General features: G+C 40.8%; 1 protein-coding gene across 5 annotated transcripts in view; it reads left to right on the top strand.

Annotated features, from left to right (window-relative positions):
• CYRIB (CYFIP related Rac1 interactor B) overlaps positions 1-21,065 on the top strand; it is a 153,850-nt gene that overhangs the window by 64,545 nt on the left and 68,240 nt on the right. The window contains exon 1 of one of the 5 annotated variants that reach the window (XM_059995201.1): positions 673-906. The exons of 3 other annotated variants lie outside the window; for them this stretch is intronic. The gene's annotated coding sequence lies outside the window, so the exon portion shown is untranslated. Of the gene's footprint in view, positions 1-672; positions 907-21,065 lie in introns of those variants that run through there. One more of the 5 variants, XM_059995197.1, reaches the window with a different exon arrangement.

Genomic DNA, 21,065 nt, shown 5'->3' with positions numbered 1-21,065 from the left:
ATGAGTAGCACCGTGCAAGTCTCACGTGGCGCCTGATTTCTGTTCTCAGACTGATTACTTAACACCTCCCAAGGGCGTCTCCAGGATACCTTCGCAGGCGATACCTTCGCACTCCCAGTACCTCTCGGCTTTGGGGAGCCTGCCAAGCGCATCTGCCTTGTCTGGGAGTGTGAGGCTCAGTACCTGGCAGAGAGGGAAAGGCGTGCCCAACAGCCCAGCCATTCCACGCATGGGGGGTGATGGTATGTGACGACTTCGATGGGTTCAGCACAGAGCCCCGACCCACGAGTCTCGAGTTCCAGTTTCTGCCATTTCTTAGTTCGCTGACCTGAGGTAGGTCGCCGTCACCTCTGAACCTCAGTTTTCCATCTGTAAAACGAGACGTCTGCAAAACCCCGACCCACCCAGATGCCATCTCCGCGCGAAAGTGCTGCCCCTTTAAGGAGGGCGGGGGGAGCGGAGAAGGTGGCCGCGCCCCCTTCGTCTCCTAGCTGAGCCCTCCAGACCACCTGTCTTCGGCCTCGCCCCGCCCCCTTGGGGAGGGGCGGGGAAGGAAGGCTGAGGATTTACCTTACGGGGGCGGGCGCGCGGCGCATGCGCACGGCCGGACAGGTCCGCGGCGCACTCACTTCCTGGCATTCCCCCCTCCCCCTCCTCGCCGTTACCCTGTACATCCGGGTCACTTGCCCTCCCAGCTCCGAACCGCTGCTGCCGCTGCCGCTGCCGCCGCCGCCTGGCTCGTCGCGGCTCCGCCACAGGGGCAGGTGCGGAGGGGCTCCCGGTCCGGCTGCCGCCGCTGCCCCGCTCCGGGCCCGGGGCTCCCCCTAGCGCCGCTGAGGAGCCGCCGTCGGGGCTCGAGGAGGGCGGAGGAGCGGGGCTGAGAGAGCCTGGAGGTTCGCGCGTAGGGTGAGTGATTTATTTTTACCATTTCCCTCTCTTCCCTCACAGTTCTCTCTTTCCTGCTCCGCGCGCGACCCCATTTTGGCGGAGAGGCGAGTGCGGTGGGACCGGCGCCGGTGCGGGGCTTTCTCATCCCCTGGCGCGGGGGCCCGCCCCGGCGCTGCGGCTGCCATCTCCGCGGGCGCCCCCGGCCCCTTCCTCCGCGACCCGGGCCTCCGCGGCACTCATTCATTCGGATCTTCCTTTCTTCCGCCGCTTCCTTCCACTCGCACCTCCGCGCGCGTGCTCGCCGCTCCCTCCCGCCCCCGAACCCTGCCGCCGCCCGTGACCTTTGGCTCCCCGGGTTCTTCTCACCACCACCCCCCCCCCGCCCCGCGTCGAGTTCGCCCCCTACCCGCAGCTCCCACCGCCCTTTACTCCTAGCGGCCGCCTTCTCTCCTTCCCTCTCTGCCGGTGCTGGTCCCTAGTCCACACCCCCTTGTCCCTCGGACTCCGCCATGCCTCGCCCGGACACCCGGCCCTCCCGGTCACCCGCCTGGAAGTTGGTGCCCCCATCCCTTCCACCTGTGCGGCCAGACCGTCCACCTTAGGTGCTGCGTTGACCTCTCACTTCGCAGCATTTAAAGTCCAGATTCTCAGTCCTAGGGTGTGGTCTTAGTGTGTTTCCAGAACACACATTTCTACTCTAATTACCCAAATCCATGACTGTCAAACTGTAGTGGAAGTGGCAGTTGGTGTGTGTGTGTGTGTGTGTGTGTGTTCCGCATGGCTATTCTGCGTCGTACCAAATATCTCCTTTCGCTCTCCCCCCCCACCCCCGGAGGACTATGTATCTATGATGGATTAATTTGCTCTGAATGTAAAATTTGGCGGAAGATTGTTACTTTTTCGATTCCTCCACGTTCCTTCCCGCGCAGTCCCGTGACTGATTTGCAACATTACCTGTTAATACTGTTTGTTGGTGAGACTTTTTCTCGGCTCATCTGTCAACATTAGTTACTGAGTGGCTCCCGGTGTGCCGAATGCTGATGAAATGCCTGAATTCGTGCAGTACCACGAAACGCCATTCTGGATAAGACAGATTTGGGGCATTTGTTTACACTTTTTCCCCCCCTCCTGTGAATTTATTGAGCTTGCCATTTTTTTACTCTTTAATGTAGAGAATGAATATCCATTTATCAATTGTGTGTTCTTACAGTCTTGCCATTTGGAAGACTGGCATTCCAGAGGAGTGTTTCGTATAGCTGAAGGAATTTCAGTCACTTGGGTGTTCAGGGACTTATTGCAAATCATTTTAGACTAATATATCTCAAGAAAAATACACTGATCCTTTTAATTCTTTAATTATACTTAATAGAAACAGAAGCTTTGTCTGAAACAGCTTGATAATTGGGGCTTATTTGATAGCCTGCTTGTAAAGTGTTGCAGTTAACTAAAACTGCCTGATTCAGCATTCACAAAATGAAATGACAGCACTTTTTTTTTGTGTGTGACATTCATAGTCCATAATAATGAACTCCAAGGAAGGTACTTAGTCCTGAAGTACACTTACCTGCGTATCAGTGTGATACAATTGCTATCAATATTAATAGCTTTTCCTAACAGCCCTTTCTTCTGGGGAGCTAGGTACTAAAATGGTGGTTGGTTGGTTGTCCCCTTTTAGGTTTTGGATGACCGCTTTAAGCACTAAGATTACTTAATTCAGAGTCAAGATTGCATGTTTTTGGCAGAGCAATATTGCTAGATAATATATTTTTAAAATTCCTTAAAACTTTAACAGTTATGTAGCTTCTTGAGAGGAAACTCTTGTTTTGTAAAATGTAGGATATATAGTATGAACTCTAGATTATTTGATAGTTGCATCGAGGCTAGATTTTTCTCTCCTAAGAAAATGGTTCAGCAGAGGGAGGCATGATTAGTAAATTGGTCCTAGTCGCCTCAGCAAAAATGCAATTTCAGATGCTGAGTAAAACTAAGTGAATGTAGCTTATTTCTGATAGGTTACAGGTGACATTTAACATCAAATTTAAGATTTATTTCTCTGAACTTTCCCCCCAAAATGGGTAAAAAATTATGTTAGTTAGAGGTCACTCTTGAGATTACTTGACTCATTTGAAGTGGCCATTTACCTTTACTTAGTAAGTAATTGATTGAGCAGTAGAGAGGGATGCTTATTTCATTTAATCCTAGTCTCCATGGGGAAGATATTGTACTGTCACTTATATGAGGTTACTTAACTCATTAAGTATTGATGCACTCAACCGTTAGAGCCTACAATTTGCTCTTTCACTGTTCAAGGAAAACAAAATTATAAAATTTCAAAATATTTAATAATATTGTTAGTGGCTTGCCCACTCTTACTTTTGGTCTCTCCTTTTCTGTTACTACACCAGAGTTTAGCACAGTGCCTGCCTAGTGCACAGTGGATATGCAATAAATGTTTTGACTAATTGAATGAATGGCAGGGTTGCAAAGAGTTTGACTCTTAACATTGTTTTGTAATTATGTGGCAAAAGTTCTGGAGAAAGATGTTGATTCCTCTCAGCTGCAGTTTTCTCAAGTAACTTGTACATTTTGAGAATTGTTATATTTGATTATTATTATAATTATTTATTTTTTTTTTTTGCGATACGCGGGCCTCTCACTGCTGTGGCCTCTCCCGTTGCGGAGCACAGGCTCTGGATGCGCAGGCTCAGCGGCCACGGCTCACGGGCCCAGCCGCTACGCGGCATGTGGGATCTTCCCGGACCGGGGCACGAACCCGTGTCCCCTGCATCGGCAGGCGGACACTCAACCACTGCGCCACCAGGGAAGCCCTATTTGATTATTTTAAACTGCTTTGAAATCTTTGGGGAGAAAGTAAAGTAGACATTGGTTTGTGTTATGCTTTAGTTCACTGAATAGATTTGTTCACTTAGAATGGGTATTTGATATGTGTATCTTGTCAGCATTCATGAGCAGTGGTCAATTCAGATAATTTCTGTGCATTTAAAGTTTCTAAAAGTCAGCATAAAAATTCTTGAATGTGTGAGCTCATGTTATATTATGATCAGTTCACTAAATTAGGTTAATTTTTCAAGGAGCATTTTTTCATATAGTAGAAATGTAAGGAATAATCCAACGTGGCAATGGTTACTTAACATTTCAGTGGTGATGATGATAATGACATTATTAGTAACTAACACTTACCTAGTGTGTGCTACTTGCCAGGCAGTGTTGTAAGACATTTAATCTTTACAACACCCTAATGCTAATAGGTGTTAGTATTTCCATTTTACAGACTAGGAAACTAAGGTTAAGTAACAAAAGTGACGCAACTACTAAGTGGTAGATCTGGGTCTTGGCTCTTAATTGTTACGCTGTAATAGTGAACACCTCTGTGCCAAGTTCTCTGTACACATTAAGTTAGTTTTATGACAGCTGTGCAAGGTGTAGGTTAATTCCTAGTTAATTGTTAATTAACATTAGGAAAGTAAGGCGCAAACTGCTTAGGTAACTTGTCCAAGCACACGCCCAAGTAGGATGAGGAAGGCTGGCATTTAAACCCAGGCCTCTGTGACTTGTAGTCTTCCCTAAAATTCTGTTTCAAAGTATTAATTTGAGGTCCTGTATTTTATGTTATATGTTTAGAAGGCATATACTTAAAACAGCAAATCTCCAGACTTTTTCACCTGCCACACAGGATGGATAGTGTTCACTGTTCTTTACTCTCTGAGCATATACAGGATTATAATTTCCTGCTCACTGGGTGTAGCTTCACCCCTTTCACACTCATGCAAGTATATTGGAATGCAAATGAGTGACATTTGTAAAACTATTTAAACAAGGAAATCATTCTAAGAATTTTGATCCTTTAACTATACGCATTTCTTGTGACATGTGCCACTTCCTGATTGTGGTACCATGGGTGAAAATAGCTGTTTACAAAGACATTGGGTGATTTTGTTTAAAAAGAAGACCTAATGCAAAGATGTATTTTTGTAGCTATTTAATTTGAAAAGATGATGTTCTGTGGTACTATTCTGTGCAGCATTGTGAAGCTTTCAGTCCTGTACAGTTATTTTCTGCCATGCAAGTAATCTCTGCTTGATGTAGTCTAGTTGGTGCATTATGTCTGGTCTATATTAAATTTAAACTGATACACTTTTCACTGTGTCTACATATACTGTGCCTAAAATCCTCCTCCCAGTCATAAATTGGCGTGTTCTCAGATAATCCAAATTACACTACTAAGGTCACACAATTTGAGAAAACGCTGTGAAAAAAAATTATGATGGCTTCCCTGGTGTTGCAGTGGTTGGGAGTCCGCCTGCCGATGCAGGGGACACGGGTTCGTGCCCCGGTCCAGGAAGATCCCACATGCCGCGGAGCGGCTGGGCCCGTGAGCCATGGCCGCTGAGCCTGCGCGTCTGGAGCCTGTGCTCCGCAACGGGAGAGGCCGCAACAGTGAGAGGCCCGCGTACCGCAAAAAAAAAAAAAAAAAAGACATATTCCCAGATATTATTTTTTGGGGGATTATTTATGCCATTTCTCTGTTCTAAGTGAGGGTAGTGGAGAATTGAAGGCAGTAATTTAAATGAAAACGGAGATTGACTAATTCTTGAAGTGGACTTTTGTAGTTTGTTGACTTGTGCTCTTTTTGTTTTTTTTTGGCCTTGCCGCATGGCTTGCGGGATCTGAGTTGCCAACCCAGGATCGAATCTGGGCCCTTGGCAGTGAAAGCGCGGAGTCCTAACCACTGGACCACCTGGAAATTCTCAACTTGTCTTATTGATAGATTCTACTTGTAAAATTTTAGTATGTATGGACAAAAACATTGCATTTAAGCCCTGATTTGCTCTTGTCTGATAGTATTGTCAGATCTATAAGATAGGAATAATACTGTCTCTGCTACGTGCCTCATAACACTCTTGTGAAATTTTTGTATTAATTTCAGTGCAACATAATAGGGAAGGATGTGATGCATTTCTAAGTCGAATGATCATTAAAATTCTTTTTTGGTTTTGATCGTTTGTTTTCTTTGACACCTGGCACAATACCTGGCACAATACCTGGTATGATTGCCATTAATTACGCAAATAGTTATTGAGCACATAAGCAGGGTTATATAACAGTGAATAAAATGTTAGTGGTTCCTTTTTTTTCAGCAGAAGAAAAGATAGAGAAAAATAGACAGTATGAATTTCGCAGGTACCTAATCTTATTTTATGAGTCAGGATAAATGCCCATGTTGTAATGCCATCTAAATTAAGATCTGAAGAGTGGACCATTAGTCAGTTGGGCAGAAGGAAGGATGCATGCGCACTGGAAGAGGGAGAGGCCAGAACCTGGAGATAAGAGAAGTCCTGTACGTCTTTGAGACGGTTATTGGTTCTGTATGGCAGTAATACAGGTTATAAAAGAGGTGTGGGAAAGAGGTAGACAGTGAGTAAGCTGTAAGACTGGCTGTCTGAGTCATGTTAACAAGTTCAAGTCAGTTTGGACTGAAGGCCAGGGGAAACCATCATAGGACTTTAAAAGGGATGAGAGTGAAATACTCATTCGTCCTTTCAAAAGATTGTTCTGACAGCTGTTAAAGAATGGATTGAAGGTAAACTAAGATTGAATACAGGCGAGCAAGTTAAAAGGCTGTTGCTAAAGTCCAGGAAATAATTGATAGTGATCAGTACTCCTATTGACAATGGAGGGATGATGTTAAGTCTACAAGATGGGATGATTTACTGGATGTGGGCTCCATTGAACCCATAACTTTGTGTCCAGTGGTAGAATAGAGGATGAATTTCCCCCAGAGGGCTCACTACCACTTTTTCATATAAAGTTGAGATGTGGGGCTAAGGCAGTCCAGCTATGTTTGCAAATATGCATTTTCAGTGACTCTCCATATTGTTAGTCATTGAGTATGAGTTGATTCACCCCAAAGTAGGAATATCAGACTGGAACTTATGAGGCCTCCATGAGTTAGGCATTCAGTTTCCACGAGAGCCCAGTAGCAAGCTAATAGCTGCTTAACAAAAGGAACGTGCCTGATAGCTGTGTCAGGGAGGCAAAAGAGTCCAAACCCCAGGGGCACCTACAGGTGGCACCTTTGTCAGAGGCTCCAATCAGTAAAATCGTGAGTCACAGAGACTTGTGACTAAAAATGGTTATGAGGGTTGTGGAGCCCCAAAGGTACTAGCATACTAGCACTTTTCTACATGCAGCCCTTCCTGATCGGGAGAATCCCCTCTGGGACATACAGGAAGGGGAAGTACAACCGTATACCACATAAGTTCCTACTATACATGAGGATGGATGTAGAAGCAACAACAAGAGGACGTTGAATTGGCCCAAAGAGCCCCAGCAATAAGTCACTTCATTTCCCTTCCCAACTGTAAATCCTGCCCAAACCGTATTAGCTGAATCTGATGTCCCTTCTTCTGTGGGACCAGATAGGAGGGTGTCTGTATCCAGGAGAGCCATAAAACTTTGAGTCTCTCTCTAAAGTTTTCTGGACAGCTTCTCAGGGGTATGTATGCCCTTCAGTCCTTCTTGGGGGTCAGGGAGACCTCAGCCCTATCCCTTATTATTTTTCTCTGTAAAGCAGAAGAGTTTGGGGATAGTAGTAGAGAGGGATAGAGAAGAGGGCACCAGGGAGAGAGCAACTCTGTACCAGGAATCAAGGCTTTGTATTCACTTTTGGTCATTCCGTTGTAATTCAGCCAAAAGAACTTCTAATACTTTTGGACCATCTAAAGCTCTATATTATCAGCAAGGTCTTCATTACTTACATAATCTATTTTAGCTCTAGGGACTCTTTGGCTCAGCAGTCACAGCCTTTCGCCTGGAGACACAATGCATGTTGCCCATCATCATGACACATCCCTTCCTTTGCCAGCCCAGGGGAGAATGAGTAACAGCCAAGTCACCATTTCAATGCCTGATTTTGATCCCACTTCTCACTGCTCAGTTTCCAAACATGAATTCAACTCCTTTCATTAACCGGACAGTGGGGATCCTTATTCCCACCTTCTGTCCACCCACCACCAGGATCACTCTGATTCGTGTGTCTTCTCATTTCTCAGAACTCTGACCTCAGGGGGACTTTATTCTCTCTCTCCTAGGAAGTCATGGCTATGTCAGTATCCCATTCTTGTTGCCAAAACTGTCCAGAATCATGACGATCTGAGATCTTATCCTACTTTGAAGTGAATAAGTTTCCCTGCCACGTTTTCATGGATGCTGGTAGAAGACATGAGACTCCTGTGTAAGAGATGAAGGACAGTTTATTCCTCTCAGTAATAACAGTAGCGAGAGTATCAATCAGCATTTGTAATGGTTTCCTGATCCTCAGGCACCCATAGTGGGTCCATGTTAGTGAAGAGAAGCCCTGCATTTAGGGAACCCACATCTTTTGTAATGAGCAGTAAGCAAGTCTGTCCTTTGCTCTAGAGGGATACATTATACTGGACAGTAAGCATGCCCATCCTTTGCTCTAGAGGGAGCCACTGTCTTTATCTTTCAAGGCTGTTTGCTGCACGGATGTCCTTGAAAATATAGTTCGAAGGAAAAGGCAGTTGGTACGTCTGCTTGCAACATATTAAAAAGACAGACGTATAGAGAATTGTTTCCCAACATACGTAAATTATACTTCAATAAATCTGACTTTAAAAAGAAGCTGGCATGTAATAAGAACACAATACGTATTATTATTGGTGTTCATGTCCTTGATTTGTTTTTGAGGGCAAACCTCTATGCAATGACTTTCGTGGAATTTTGGGGTTAATTTTCTCCAAGCTAAGTTGCTAACTAATAACATTTACTCAAAAAGTAATGTCTAACATGTTCAGATGCCTTTTGATTTAAAAAAAAGAAATCATATGTGGAATTTCAGGAACATTAAAGTGAAATATGAGAAAACCACCTTGGTATTTCCTTGGGTTGCAAGGAATGGGACTACTTTGCTTTTCTTTATATCAAACTACATTGCTCTACTTAAAATTCTGGCAAATTTTAAGAAACAAAACAATGGTAATTAAGTACAGTGTTTTTTTAAGTGAGGCTTCTTTTTCTCTAGATCTTGAGGCAGTATAGATTTAGGGGAGAGGCTAGCATAGTTAGTTGGAGGGAGGTTTAAACTTGCAGTTTTTCATGTTTGTTTTGTTTTTAAGGGGGTAGGGCTCCATTTTATCAACTTGCATTTTCTAAATCCTTTCCAGTTATTTTCTGTAAACAAGCATTATAGACATATTATTTTGAAAGTGACTTTACTTGCTGAAGATTATGTTTGAACTTCTTTTGACTTAAACATTTAATGTGTTCTTATATTAAGTAAATATATTTATCCAAGTTGTTTTTAAAGGTACAGAGAAGTCAGCTTCATTTATTCCATTCATTTGGCTTAAAGTGTACATGAATTTAGCCTTGGAAATGTAAAATAATCTTCTAGTTATGGTGGCACTAGTGCTAAGTTGCTAGTGGGTAAAAGTAGGTTGATGCCTAAAAATGAAAGGCTGAAGCATTTTGGAAATAGTCTTTGATAAGTGGGACTTCCTATATTAAAATGTGAATATAATTAAACTAAAGCTTTTCTTTTTATTTATAGAACAGTATGTTGAAGCAATAGTCAAAATATGTAGCCTGGAGTTGGCAACCCTCTGAAATGGGTGTGCCTAAGTTCCATTATAGTATGTGTCATGGTGACAACTGGCCAGTGTTCTGTCTTTGGTATGTGTCACTGACCCCTTTTTAGTAGTCTATTAGCATATTTAATGTGTGCCTTTTAAGAACTTCATTTTAGTTGATTTTCAGTGTTTTCTTTATAAGCAACTTAAAAATGGTGTTATCTTGTTTTATTAAAATCAAATTTAACTTTTTAAACCATTCTCAATTTGTCTAGTTTGGATAGGTAGATAGCTTATGCATTTAACTAATTTTTAAAAATGTTTAAGCACTTTGAAATTCCTAGTTGAGGTATACAAGCAGAAATTTTTGTGAAGTCCTTTTACTGCCTCTGGTCTCTCAGACCCCTTCTAGGATTTTATTTGGGCCTCACAAGTGAAAGATGAAAGAACAGTTTTTTAAGAAGTATAACTAGTTTATGGTGTTACAGGAAACTGCCCTCAAGTCATAAAGTAGGGTTAAACAGGCGCTCTAAGACAGTTTATCCCAGGCACGTCTTTCCCCTTGTAGCAAGGTCACATTGCACATCAGGGCTTCTTAACTAATTCATTGTGCCTAAAATCTTTATGTACACTCTCTTCCATCGTCTTCTGTAAAATGGGAACTGTAAGTTACCTTTTCATGAGTTAGTTGAGGTTTCTGGAAAAGACTGCTAGGAACTATTCATTATTTGAATAGTAGTGAATACATTTAAATATTTAATATGTTCTGGTATTTCATAAATATATTTACCAAGTTATTTTCAAAAGTACCGAGAAGTCAGCTTCATTCATTACATTCATTTGGGTTAAAGCATACGTTGAATTTACCTTCAGTCCCCTTCTCTTTAGGTATAACCTTGCTGGATTCCTATCCAGAGAGTTCTGGAGCAGACTTTGGATAATTCTGCTTTCTTTTTTAGTCTCTGGTATAGGAATATACAAATATGTAATATCCATGTGTGTGTGTTTGTCTTTATATAGCTTTATTCCTGTTATGATCCTGTATAGCCAGATTATATAATTAATATGGAAGAAGCAGGTGACTTCTTTTTTTAATCTTAGTAAAGATGCGGGGCTGTTAGCTAATTTGGTCAAACAGATGTACTCCCATGACTCTGAAGTACTGTACAAAAAAGTAGAAAGTAAAAATCACCTATAGTCCTGATAATGGAGATAAGTGTTACGTGTGCTATTATGATATGCTATTTTAATGTATATTTTCTTTTAACATAGTTTTGTTGTATCACTGGTTTTTAACTTTGGCATCTAGAAGAAACCAATAATTCTGTCAATAAACATAACCATGTGTTAACTATTTTCCTGCTATTGTTTAAAAAAATTTTTTTACTGAAGTATACCTATCATAAAATTCACCCATTTTGTACAATTCCATGATTCTTAGGAAATTTACTGAATTTGAAAATTTACTGAATTTACTGAATCATAATCCAGTTTTGAAACATTACCATCAACCCGATAAGTTCCCTGTTCCCTATTATACTTCATTTTCATCCATACCCCCAGCCCCAGGTAACCGCTTACAGTAGTTCCCCCTTATCTGTGGTTTCAGCCTGGTCACCCTGGGTCTGAAAATATTCTATAAAAAATTCCAGAAATAAACAATCCATAAGTTTTAAATTGTGTGCTGTTCTGAGTAGCATGATCAAATCTTGTGCCTGTTCCATTCCATCCTGCCTAGGATGTCAGTCATCCCTTTGTCCAGTATATCCTGCTCTTTAGTCACTGAGTAGCCATCTGGGTAATCAGATCGACTGTCATGGTTTCGCAGTGCTTCTGTTCAAGTAACCCTTCTTTAACTTAATAATGGCCCCAACTGCAAGAGTGGTGATGCTAGCAATTTGGATATGCCAAAGGGAAGCTGTTAAGTGCTTCCTTTAAGTGAAAAGGTGAAAGTTCTTGACTTAATAAGGAAAGAAAAAAAGTCTTATTCTGAGGTTGCTAAGATCTAAGGTAAGAGCAAATCTGTTTGTGAAATTGTGAAGAAGCAAAAATAAACTTGTGCTTGTTTTGCTGTCACACCTCCAACTGCAGAAGTTATGGCCACAGTGTATAAGTGCTTAGTTAAGATGGAAAAAGTGTTAAATTTGTACAGTGAGATATTGTGAGACCACATTCACGTAACTTTTAAGTATGTTGTTATGATTGTTTTATTTTATTATTAATTGTTGTTAATCTCTTACTGTGCCTAACTTATAAATTAAACTTTATCATAAGTATGTATGTTTAGGGAAAAACATATTATATATAGAGAATTGAAAATCTGTGTATAACTTTACAGTCTGCCCTCTGTATCTGCAGTTCTGCATTCTCAGGTTCAGCCAACCTCATCATGTAGTACTTACTCTATTGCATATTTATTGAAAAAAAGTCCACATGTAAGTGGACCTGTGCAGTTCAAACCCATGTTATTCAAGGGTCAAGTGTATACCAATAATTCGTTCCTTTTTATTGCTGAGTAGTATTCCATTATATGGATATACTACATTTTGTTTATCCATTTACCAGTTGATGGACATTTGGATCGTCTCTTTTTAAAAAAATATTTATTTATTTATTTGGCTGTGTCAGGTCTTAGTTGCGGTGCACGGGCTGTTCGTTGTGTCGCGCGGGCTTCCTTCTAGTTGTGGCATTCAGGCTTAGTAGTTGCAGCGTGCAGGCTTAGTTGCCTCGTTGCATATGGGATCTTAGTTCCCTGACCAGGGATCAGACCCGTGTCCCCTGAATTGGAAGGTGGATTCTTAACCACTGGACCACCAGGAAAGTCCTTGTTTCTACTTTTTGGCTATTGAGAATTATGCTGCTTTGCACATTTGTGCAGCCATATGTTTTCATGTCTTTTGGGTAGATGCCTAGGAATGGAATTGCTGGGTCATGGTAAATTTATGTTTAATTTTTAAAAACCTGCTGTTGTCCAGACTACCATATGAGGATTTCAGTTTCTCCAAATCCTCCCAACACTTGTCATTGTCTTTTTGGATTATAACAATTTTATTTATTTAGTTATTTTTATAAATTTATTTATTTTATCTTTGGCTGCGTTGGGTCTTCATTGCTGTGTGTGGGCTTTCTCTAGTTGCGGTGAGCGGGGGCTACTCTTCGTTGTGGTGAGCGGGGGTTACTCTTCGTTGCGGTGCGCGGGCTTCTCATTGCGGTGGCTTCTCGTTGTGGAGCATGGGCTCTAGGCGCGTAGTCTTCAGTAGTTGTGGCATGCAGGCTCAGTAGTTGTGGCTCGCAGGCTCTAGAGTGCAGGCTCAGTAGTTGTGGCAAATGGGCTTAGTTGCTCCACAGCATGTGGGATCTTCCCGGACCAGGGCTTGAACCCGTGTCCCCTGCATTGGCAGGCAGGTTCTTAACCATCGTGCCACCAGGGAAGTCCCTGGATTATAACAATTTTAGTTGGTGTGAAGTGATATATTACTGTGGTTTGAATTTATATTTCCTTAATGACTGATGACTAATGATGCTGAATATCTTTTAAAGCCATTTTTATATCTTTTTCGGTGAGGTGTTTTTCAAATCTTTTGCCCATTTTTTATTGGGTTGTCTATTTCTGAGTCATGAGAGTTCTTTTATATAGTCTGGATCCAAGTTCCTTATTAGATACATGATTTGCAAATATTTTCCCCCAGTCAATGGCTTATCTTTTTATTTTCTTAATGGTCTCTTTTGAGTTGCAAGGTTTTTGAATTCTGATGGAGTCCAGTTTATCTTTTTTTCTTTTGTGTTTAGGATCGTGTTTTTGGTGCTGTGTCCAAGAAATCTTTGCCCAACTCAGGGTCCTGAGATTTACTCCTATGTTTCCTTCTAAAAGATTTACAGTTTTAGCTCTTACGTTTAGGTCTTTGATCCATTTTTAATTAACTTTTGTATATAGTGTGAAGTAAAATCTAAGTTCATCTTTTTGTATATCAATATCCAGGTGTCTCAGTACCATTTGTTGAAAGAGACTGTCCTTTCCCCTATTGAATTGCCTTGGTTTTTTTTTTTTTTTTTTTTTTTTTTTTGCGGTACGCGGGCCTCTCACTGTTGTGGCCTCTCCCGTTGCGGAGCACAGGCTCCGGACGCGCAGGCTCAGCAGCCATGGCTCACGGGCCCAGCCGCTTCGCGGCATGTGGGATCTTCCCGGACCGGGGCACAAACCCGTGTCCCCTGCGTCGGCAGACGGACTCTCAACCAGTGCGCCACCAGGGAAGCCTGCCTTGGTATTTTTGATTGATATTGATTGTTGATAATCAGTTGACCATAGATATATGGGTTTATTTCTGGACTCTCATTTCTGTTTCATTGGTCTACATGTCTGTCGTTCTGCCAGTACCAAGTACTTTGATTACTGTTGCTTTTCATACCATATTGTAATAAAGCAAATAGCATTCTTCTTTTCTTGTAAAAATATGTACTCATATTCATAAAAATTGAAACAATATAGAAAAGTAAAAAGCAAAAATCACCATCTAAGTAGTCACTGTTTTGGTGAACATGTTTCCAGACGTCTCTGCACATATATGCATGTTGTATGAGTGCACACACACCCTCCACAGTTATACATAAAGACACGTCAGTATTTGCCCACGCTCCTTGTTCTTGTGTACTTTTTGAGTGAATGCATCTGTTGTCAGCTTTGAGAGAACTGATTGTTTTTCTTTCTTCGGGCGCTTTTGTAATTCTGTGAGTTTTTACTGACACAAACTTGTGAGAAGAGTGAAGATTCTTTGGACTGAGAACTATGAATGCTGTTTTCTTGGTAGCATGTTAAATGGAATTTATTTCTCACTTCATCTGCTGAAACATGGCTTTAAAACAAAATTTTAAATGTGTGCTCCGTGAATGGATGGCAAATTATATGTGAAACTTTAAAAAAATTAATCCCCAAATCCAGTTTTAAACATTTAAAGTTTTGGGACTTCCTTGGTAGTGCAGTGGTTAAGAATCCGCCTGCCAGTGCAGGGGACACGGGTTTGAGCCCTGGTCCGGGAAGATCCCACATGCCACAGAGCAACTAAGCCCGTGCGCCACAGCTACTGAGCCTGTGCTCTAGAGCCCGAGAGCCACAACTACTGAGCCCGCGTGCCACAACTAATGAAGCCCGCGCGCCTAGAGCCCGTGCTCCGCAACAAGAGAAGCCACTGCAATGAGAAGCCCAAGCACCGCAACGAAGAGTAGTCCCCGCTCGCCGCAACTAGAGAAAGCCCGCACACAGCAACAAAGGCCCAATGTAGCCAAAAATAAATGAAATTTTATGACTAATTAAATGAATAATTCATCCATTTAATTATTATTCATAATTATTATAAATGAACAATTTTTTAAAACCCAAACGTTTAAAGTTCCCATAAATCTCCTCTTGAGTATTAGATAAACTTTTTGGCAGTTGTGACAATGAGTGTGGAGCCAATAAATATATATGTATGGGTAGTAATAGTTTTATTTGCAGTCAGATGGGGACTGATCCCTGCTGCAAGCTTGGTTTTTACCATGTTATGAAGGAATAGCATATTTGCTCTTTTGTGCTTTGTGAATTCAACCTCCTCGCCTTGGTGAAGATGGATCCTGAGATACTTTGAGTAGCCATTGTGGAGCTGTGACCAGACTCATGTGAGTGTAGGTCAAATTACATGATCAGAAACTTCTCCGACATTCACATTTTTCTTGCAGTATGATTTTATATGATGAATACATGGTTTAAAACCACATTTAGAGGTGTAGCAGATATAGGAGACCATACAGATTATGCTTAATTTAAAAAGATTGAAGTTTAGTTTCTGGCAGTGGGGATTTTGACTTTGGGGAGTGACAGAGAGAGACAAGTTTCAGAAAGCCACCTGCACATTGGTTCAGTGGAAATTTGGTGTTTGAAAATGGCATGCTTAGATTGTGTGGAAAAATGGATTGCTCAATGAAATTATATAAATGAGGTGTTTTCGTTCACGATTTTAAAAAGTTAAAACTTGAAATAGGAAATTTTCAGATGACAAATGGACTCTACAGAATGGAAAGCAGTTAGCAGTGGCTAACTCTGGTGGGATTATGGATTTTTCTTCCCACTTTTGGTGGAAGTTTTAGAAAAAGTGTTAAGTATATTATGTAATAAGATGTTAAAATGGAACTCTTACTCTGAGTTTAGCCCTCAGTCAGTAGATGCACAATTCTGAGATGAGTTGTAAGAACGCCATTCAGGTCTTGCAAAAGAAAGAGCCAGAAAATGGATCTTGTGACTTCTAACACCTACCCCATCTGTTGGTATAAAAAGATTCAGGAAGTTGGAAATTAGCAGAGTTTTTGAACTGAGTTGTTGGTATGCTAGGAGTTTCTTCTAATATCCCTCCCAGTCTGGTGCCCCGCCCCCAAGTACAGGCAGTGACTTGGACAGCTTACTCTGCGATTGGTTCAGTTTTGGGGGACACAGTGGGTTGATGTCTGTCTCACCCATGCCTGGGCGAAGGAGACGTTGTCTGCTCTGGCAGCTCAGGAAAACGAAGACCCTTTGTGGGTTAGTGTTCTTTGGGGCAAGGGGTACGTGTTTCCTGTGGACCTTATGAGGGCCACTAGTGAGAGGAAGCCCATAGGAGCAGGGTGGTATGGGGCGGAGTGGGGAGGAATAAACAGCTGGATTCCCAGAGGAGATGCATTGTTCTCCATCAAGGGAATTTCAATGAGAGATCTCAAAGGGCTGGGGTGGGTGAGAGCTTCCCAGGACCCTGAAAGCAGTTCCTGACAGATCGGCTTTATGCGTTTTTGAGCTAAGAGGGTGCCCATGTCCTGCAGAGACGCTTAATTGACCACCCTGGGTTACTAAGGTGGAACGGAGAGGGGTAAAGCACAGTCCTCTAATACTGCCTAAGCTGCTAGCCTGCATAGGGGAGAAGCTGTAACCTTGAATGAAAAATTTTGACAGTTGTACTAAACTGGATCTATCAATTTGTAAACTCAGATAGTTTTTATAATTTGAAAATGACCAAAGTCATAGGCTTGCCGAAATAAAAGTTCAGGGACATTAACTGTCACCAAAGAATAACTTTAAAGGACAGCAGTGAACAAAAAGTTGCTTTATGGTTACATCCCACAGGTTCTGCTTATTCAGGGTAATGGTTACTATTGTTTTTCTAATAAGAAAAATATCAATGAAAACAAATTTTTAGGAGAAGAATGTGCCCATTGAGGCATTTTGTTGTGGATAAAATGACATCAGCTTTGGGACCAGGCAGATCTGTGCTTGAGTCACCCCTTGTTAGCACTGACATGAGGTAAGTAAACCAATTTTTGAGGTTAATTTTCCTCATTTACTTTTTATAAAAAGGGTAACATCACCTGCTTTCTAGTGTTTTACAGAGAGGTTATGGTCTACAGCAAAATGTGTGGCACACAGTAGGTATTCACCAGTACCAATAGCCCCCTTTCCTCATTGAAGCAGATGTTTCCTATAGTTCTAAAGGTTCTTACTCCCCTTAACATGTGTTTTACTTCCTCTAAATGTATTTCTTTAAAATACAAAACGGATTAGGGGATTTATAGGACTACAGGATACTACTATCAAGGATGTAAGAAGTGTTAGCTTTTAGTATAGCTAAAAATTCACTTTTGACTTGAATTGTGAAAGGTTTTCAGAAACAATGAAAAGTAGTTTTACTTATGTGTTGGTTTTTAGTGAGGAAGCATGTGAAATAGGGGTCTAAAGAAAAGGTAGACCCAGGTGGAGAATCTTTTCATTACTGTTCTTGGAGCAATTTATAAAGAAAAAAGAAGGCATCCTACCCCAGAGAGAACACTTTGTAAAAACCGGTATCATTCTAGTGTTATTTTCTCAAAACATGCTTCAGTGTTTAATTTTTCTGGAAAGCTTTTTTAGTTTTTTATTTGATTGATACAGTTTAAAATGATCTTGGTATTTTGTCATCGCTTCTGGATGTTCTCTTATACTTTTTTTAATGTTCAGATTTTATACTTTGTAACTTCAAGTGTTTTAGTGATACAGTCACCTCTTAAATGTCTCAAAAAGCTGATTTATGTCATCTTTAATTTCATAGTATTTTCATACTCTGCACCTGAGTTACATTTGTAACATAGTTAAGTTTTGCTTATTTGTAGGAATGGCTTTAAATCAGGAAGGAAATTATAATTAGCTTTGTATTTGAGCCCAGAATATTCTTTATAATTAATTCAAACATCTTTGGTTGCAACTTGCAGAAATTGACAGGGTGATTTGGATAGAAAAGGAATTTATTGGGAGGCTGGCAAGTAAGCTCACAAAATTGGTGCAGAGACTAGGAATTCAGGCTCCAGAAACTGAGCAGTAACCAAAGGGGAGGGCAAGCATCAGGAAAACACAGTCCAGGTTATATATAGTCTGGTTAGGACACTGGCACTGGTCTTTTGTTGCTGCCACTGTGAATGATTTCTCAAGAATCCCTGGTCTTTGGATCATTTTCTCAAAATAAGAAGTCGTAGGGGTGGAGGTGCAGTATTTGTGGGCTGACCTTCCATGACCTCTACTCTTGTACTCCATCCACCCTCCGTGTATGTTTCATTTGGAGGCCCTTGACCTGGCGCATTTAACATGGCCGAAATGGAACGCCTGCTTTTTTTTTGGTAACCTCATACCTGCTCCTTCCAATCCAGGCAGGTTGTCTTAGAAGTTGTTCCATAATTTGGATTTGTCTGTTTTATGTCTCCTTGTAAATAGATTCAGGCTAAACATATCTGACAGGTATTTTACATAGGATATTATTGAGGATGTCCCATTGTATCACATCAGGAGGCATGCAATGTCTGTCACGTTTCTTGATGATACTAAGTTTGATCCCTCATTTGAGGCGGTGCCTGCCAGATCTTTCCCTTGTAAAGGCACATTTAAAATTTTAGATTTATTTTTAAATGATGTGATTTATTTTAAAATCATATCTTGTTCATTTTTTTATATAGGTAAAAATTACTGATGATATGAAGGTATTCATAACAGCAGTTGAAGTATTGCAGTGATACATTCCTTTGGTTTGTGGATGTTCATCTGTTAAATCATGTAAACTAAGTCTGTAAAATAAAGATAGCACAATGTTAGTTTTTTCTCTACATAGGTTGGAGAAGTTTTAATTTATTGATTTGCCTTATATTCTTGTGCTTATACTAATGTTTAAGAATAACACTCATACACTATTTTGAGCATGTAGCACAAAATGGTATGTGTACAAGTTGACAGTAATTTCAGGAAATGACAGTCCCTTCTTAGTACATAAGAGGCAGCATTAGGTAATATACATATGTATGCCAAAAATCTGGAAATACTGATTATTTTCCACTTGTATATCTCTGTAAAACCTCTTAAAGTTAGGAAAAGCAAAGTTCCATTAAAGAATTACCAGCTCTTTTGAGAAATTAAATTAACCTATATGATGTGATGTTTTTGTAGTTGTTTTTGTTGATGTTTTGTATCTGTTGAACCCATTAGATACCATGTGGCTACTTTCATTCTTAAGAAAAAAGCCTGTAGGATATGTAAGTTTGTTTTTAAAGAGGAGAAGATAGACACAGAAAAAATCGATTTTATCCCAGGATGTGTAGCTTTTTTGGACAGTGTTTTAAAGATAAAGCTTTAACACACACACGTGCGCACACACACACAACACACACACACACTTTGGTCATTAAAGAATAATTTTTAGAGTAGTATGTGTTTTTTTCCTATCTGTTTATTCCAGTTTTATTGAGGAGTGATTGACATACATCACCGCATAAGTTTAAGGCACACAGCATGATGGTTTGATTTCCATATATTGTGAAATGATTACCACGATGAGTACATGTCCTCTCTTGAACGTGTTTCCCCCTTAGTTGGTATATAAGTTCAGGCTTGAGTAGTCAATATCTAGAATTATCTAAACTCTCCAATAAGTAGAAATAAAAAAAAGACAAACAGATTAAGATTTAAACATGCATAGCAAATGGGCTAGTAATTGTTGAAAAAATTGGCGTGGTTTTTGTTGTTTAGTGGGACTGAAAAATCTTACCTGTTGTTCTGTGGAATTCTTTCTTTTTTTTTTTAAGATTTTTTTGATGTGGATCATTTTTAAAGTCTCTGTTGAATTTGTTACAATAATGCTTCTGTTTTATGTTTTGATTTTTTTGGCCCCGAGGCATGTGGGGTCTCAGCTTCCCTATCGAACCCACACCCCCTGCACTGGCAGGTGAAGTCTTAACCACTGGACTGCCAGGGAAGTTCTATGTTCTCTGGAATTCTAGATGTTGCCTCAGTCTCAGTTTAACAAAGCTTTTTCTTAAGGACTTTAGCGTTAACCTGTTATGTGCCCCTTGTTAGCAACCAGATGGATAGCATTTAAAATGCCCCTTTTAGGAGGAGAGAATATCCTTTTTTCCCCGGTTAATGGATATGCTCATATAAATACTTAAAAAAATGTTTTACTTAATTTAAAGCATATGAAAAATGTTTTTGGAAGTTGTTAGTGGTGGTGGTGTTTTTAAACATACAAGGCAAATTCAAGGGCCATCACTTCTCTAGCTTTCTCTGACACTGTCCTCTAGGCAGAATTCAATTACTCCTTCATTTGTTTTCCCAAAGCATTTTATCCACAGAACTCTGGTATAGCATTGTATTACACTGTATTGCAATAATTTATGTGTCTTCTCATAGACTGAGCTTCTGGCGGGCAGGTCTTATATTATTACTCAGCATTTTATACTCTGCCTTGCATGTGACATCTGGTGTTGGAAGTCCTCTACTAATCTTTGTTGAATTGCCATTAGGAAACAGTTTAGCACATTTTTTTAAAAAAAATTATGTGACAAGGCATTTTTTAATAGTTTTGAAAAATCTACTATTTGATGACTACTCAGATAATTGTGCAGTAATACTACAAATCAGACATACAGTATCTCTTCAAAGTGGTTATCTATGCTTGTTGCAATTGAATTATTTTGTTAGCCTGGAAAAACCATTATCTATAAAACCACGGTGCACACCTTAGAGTAATTTATTTAAAGTCTGTTTATTAATTTAAATTTAAATAGGGGAAATAACACATTTTTCTAAATTTTATCAGTTAACCCATTACTTTTTTTTTTTTTTTGCGGTATGCAGGCCTCTCACCGCTGTGGCCTCTCCTGCTGTGGAGCACAGGCTCCAGACGCGCAGGCTCAGTGGCCATGGCTCACGGGCCCAGCCGCTCCGCGGCATGTGGGATCCTCCCGGACAGGGGCATGAACCCATGTCCCCTGCATCAGCAGGCGGACTGTCAACCACTGCGCCACCAGGGAAGCCCCAGTTAACCCATAACTTTAAAAAAATATTTATTTATTTGGCTGCATAGGGTCTTAGTTGTGGCACTCGGGGTCTTCGTTGTGGTGTGCAGGCTCTAGAGGGCACGGGCTTAGTTGCCCCGCGGCATTGGGATCTTAGTTCACTGACCAGGGATCAAACTCGAGTCCCCTGCTTTGGAAGGCGGATTCTTAACCACTGGACCACCAGGGAAGTCCCCTAATCCATTACTTTTTTACTGA

The sequence above is a fragment of the Delphinus delphis genome, chromosome 17, assembly GCF_949987515.2.
Source record: "Delphinus delphis chromosome 17, mDelDel1.2, whole genome shotgun sequence".
NCBI lineage: Eukaryota > Metazoa > Chordata > Mammalia > Artiodactyla > Delphinidae > Delphinus > Delphinus delphis.
Note: the sequence above shows the minus strand (reverse complement) of the source record. Positions and strands in the feature narration are given on the sequence as shown.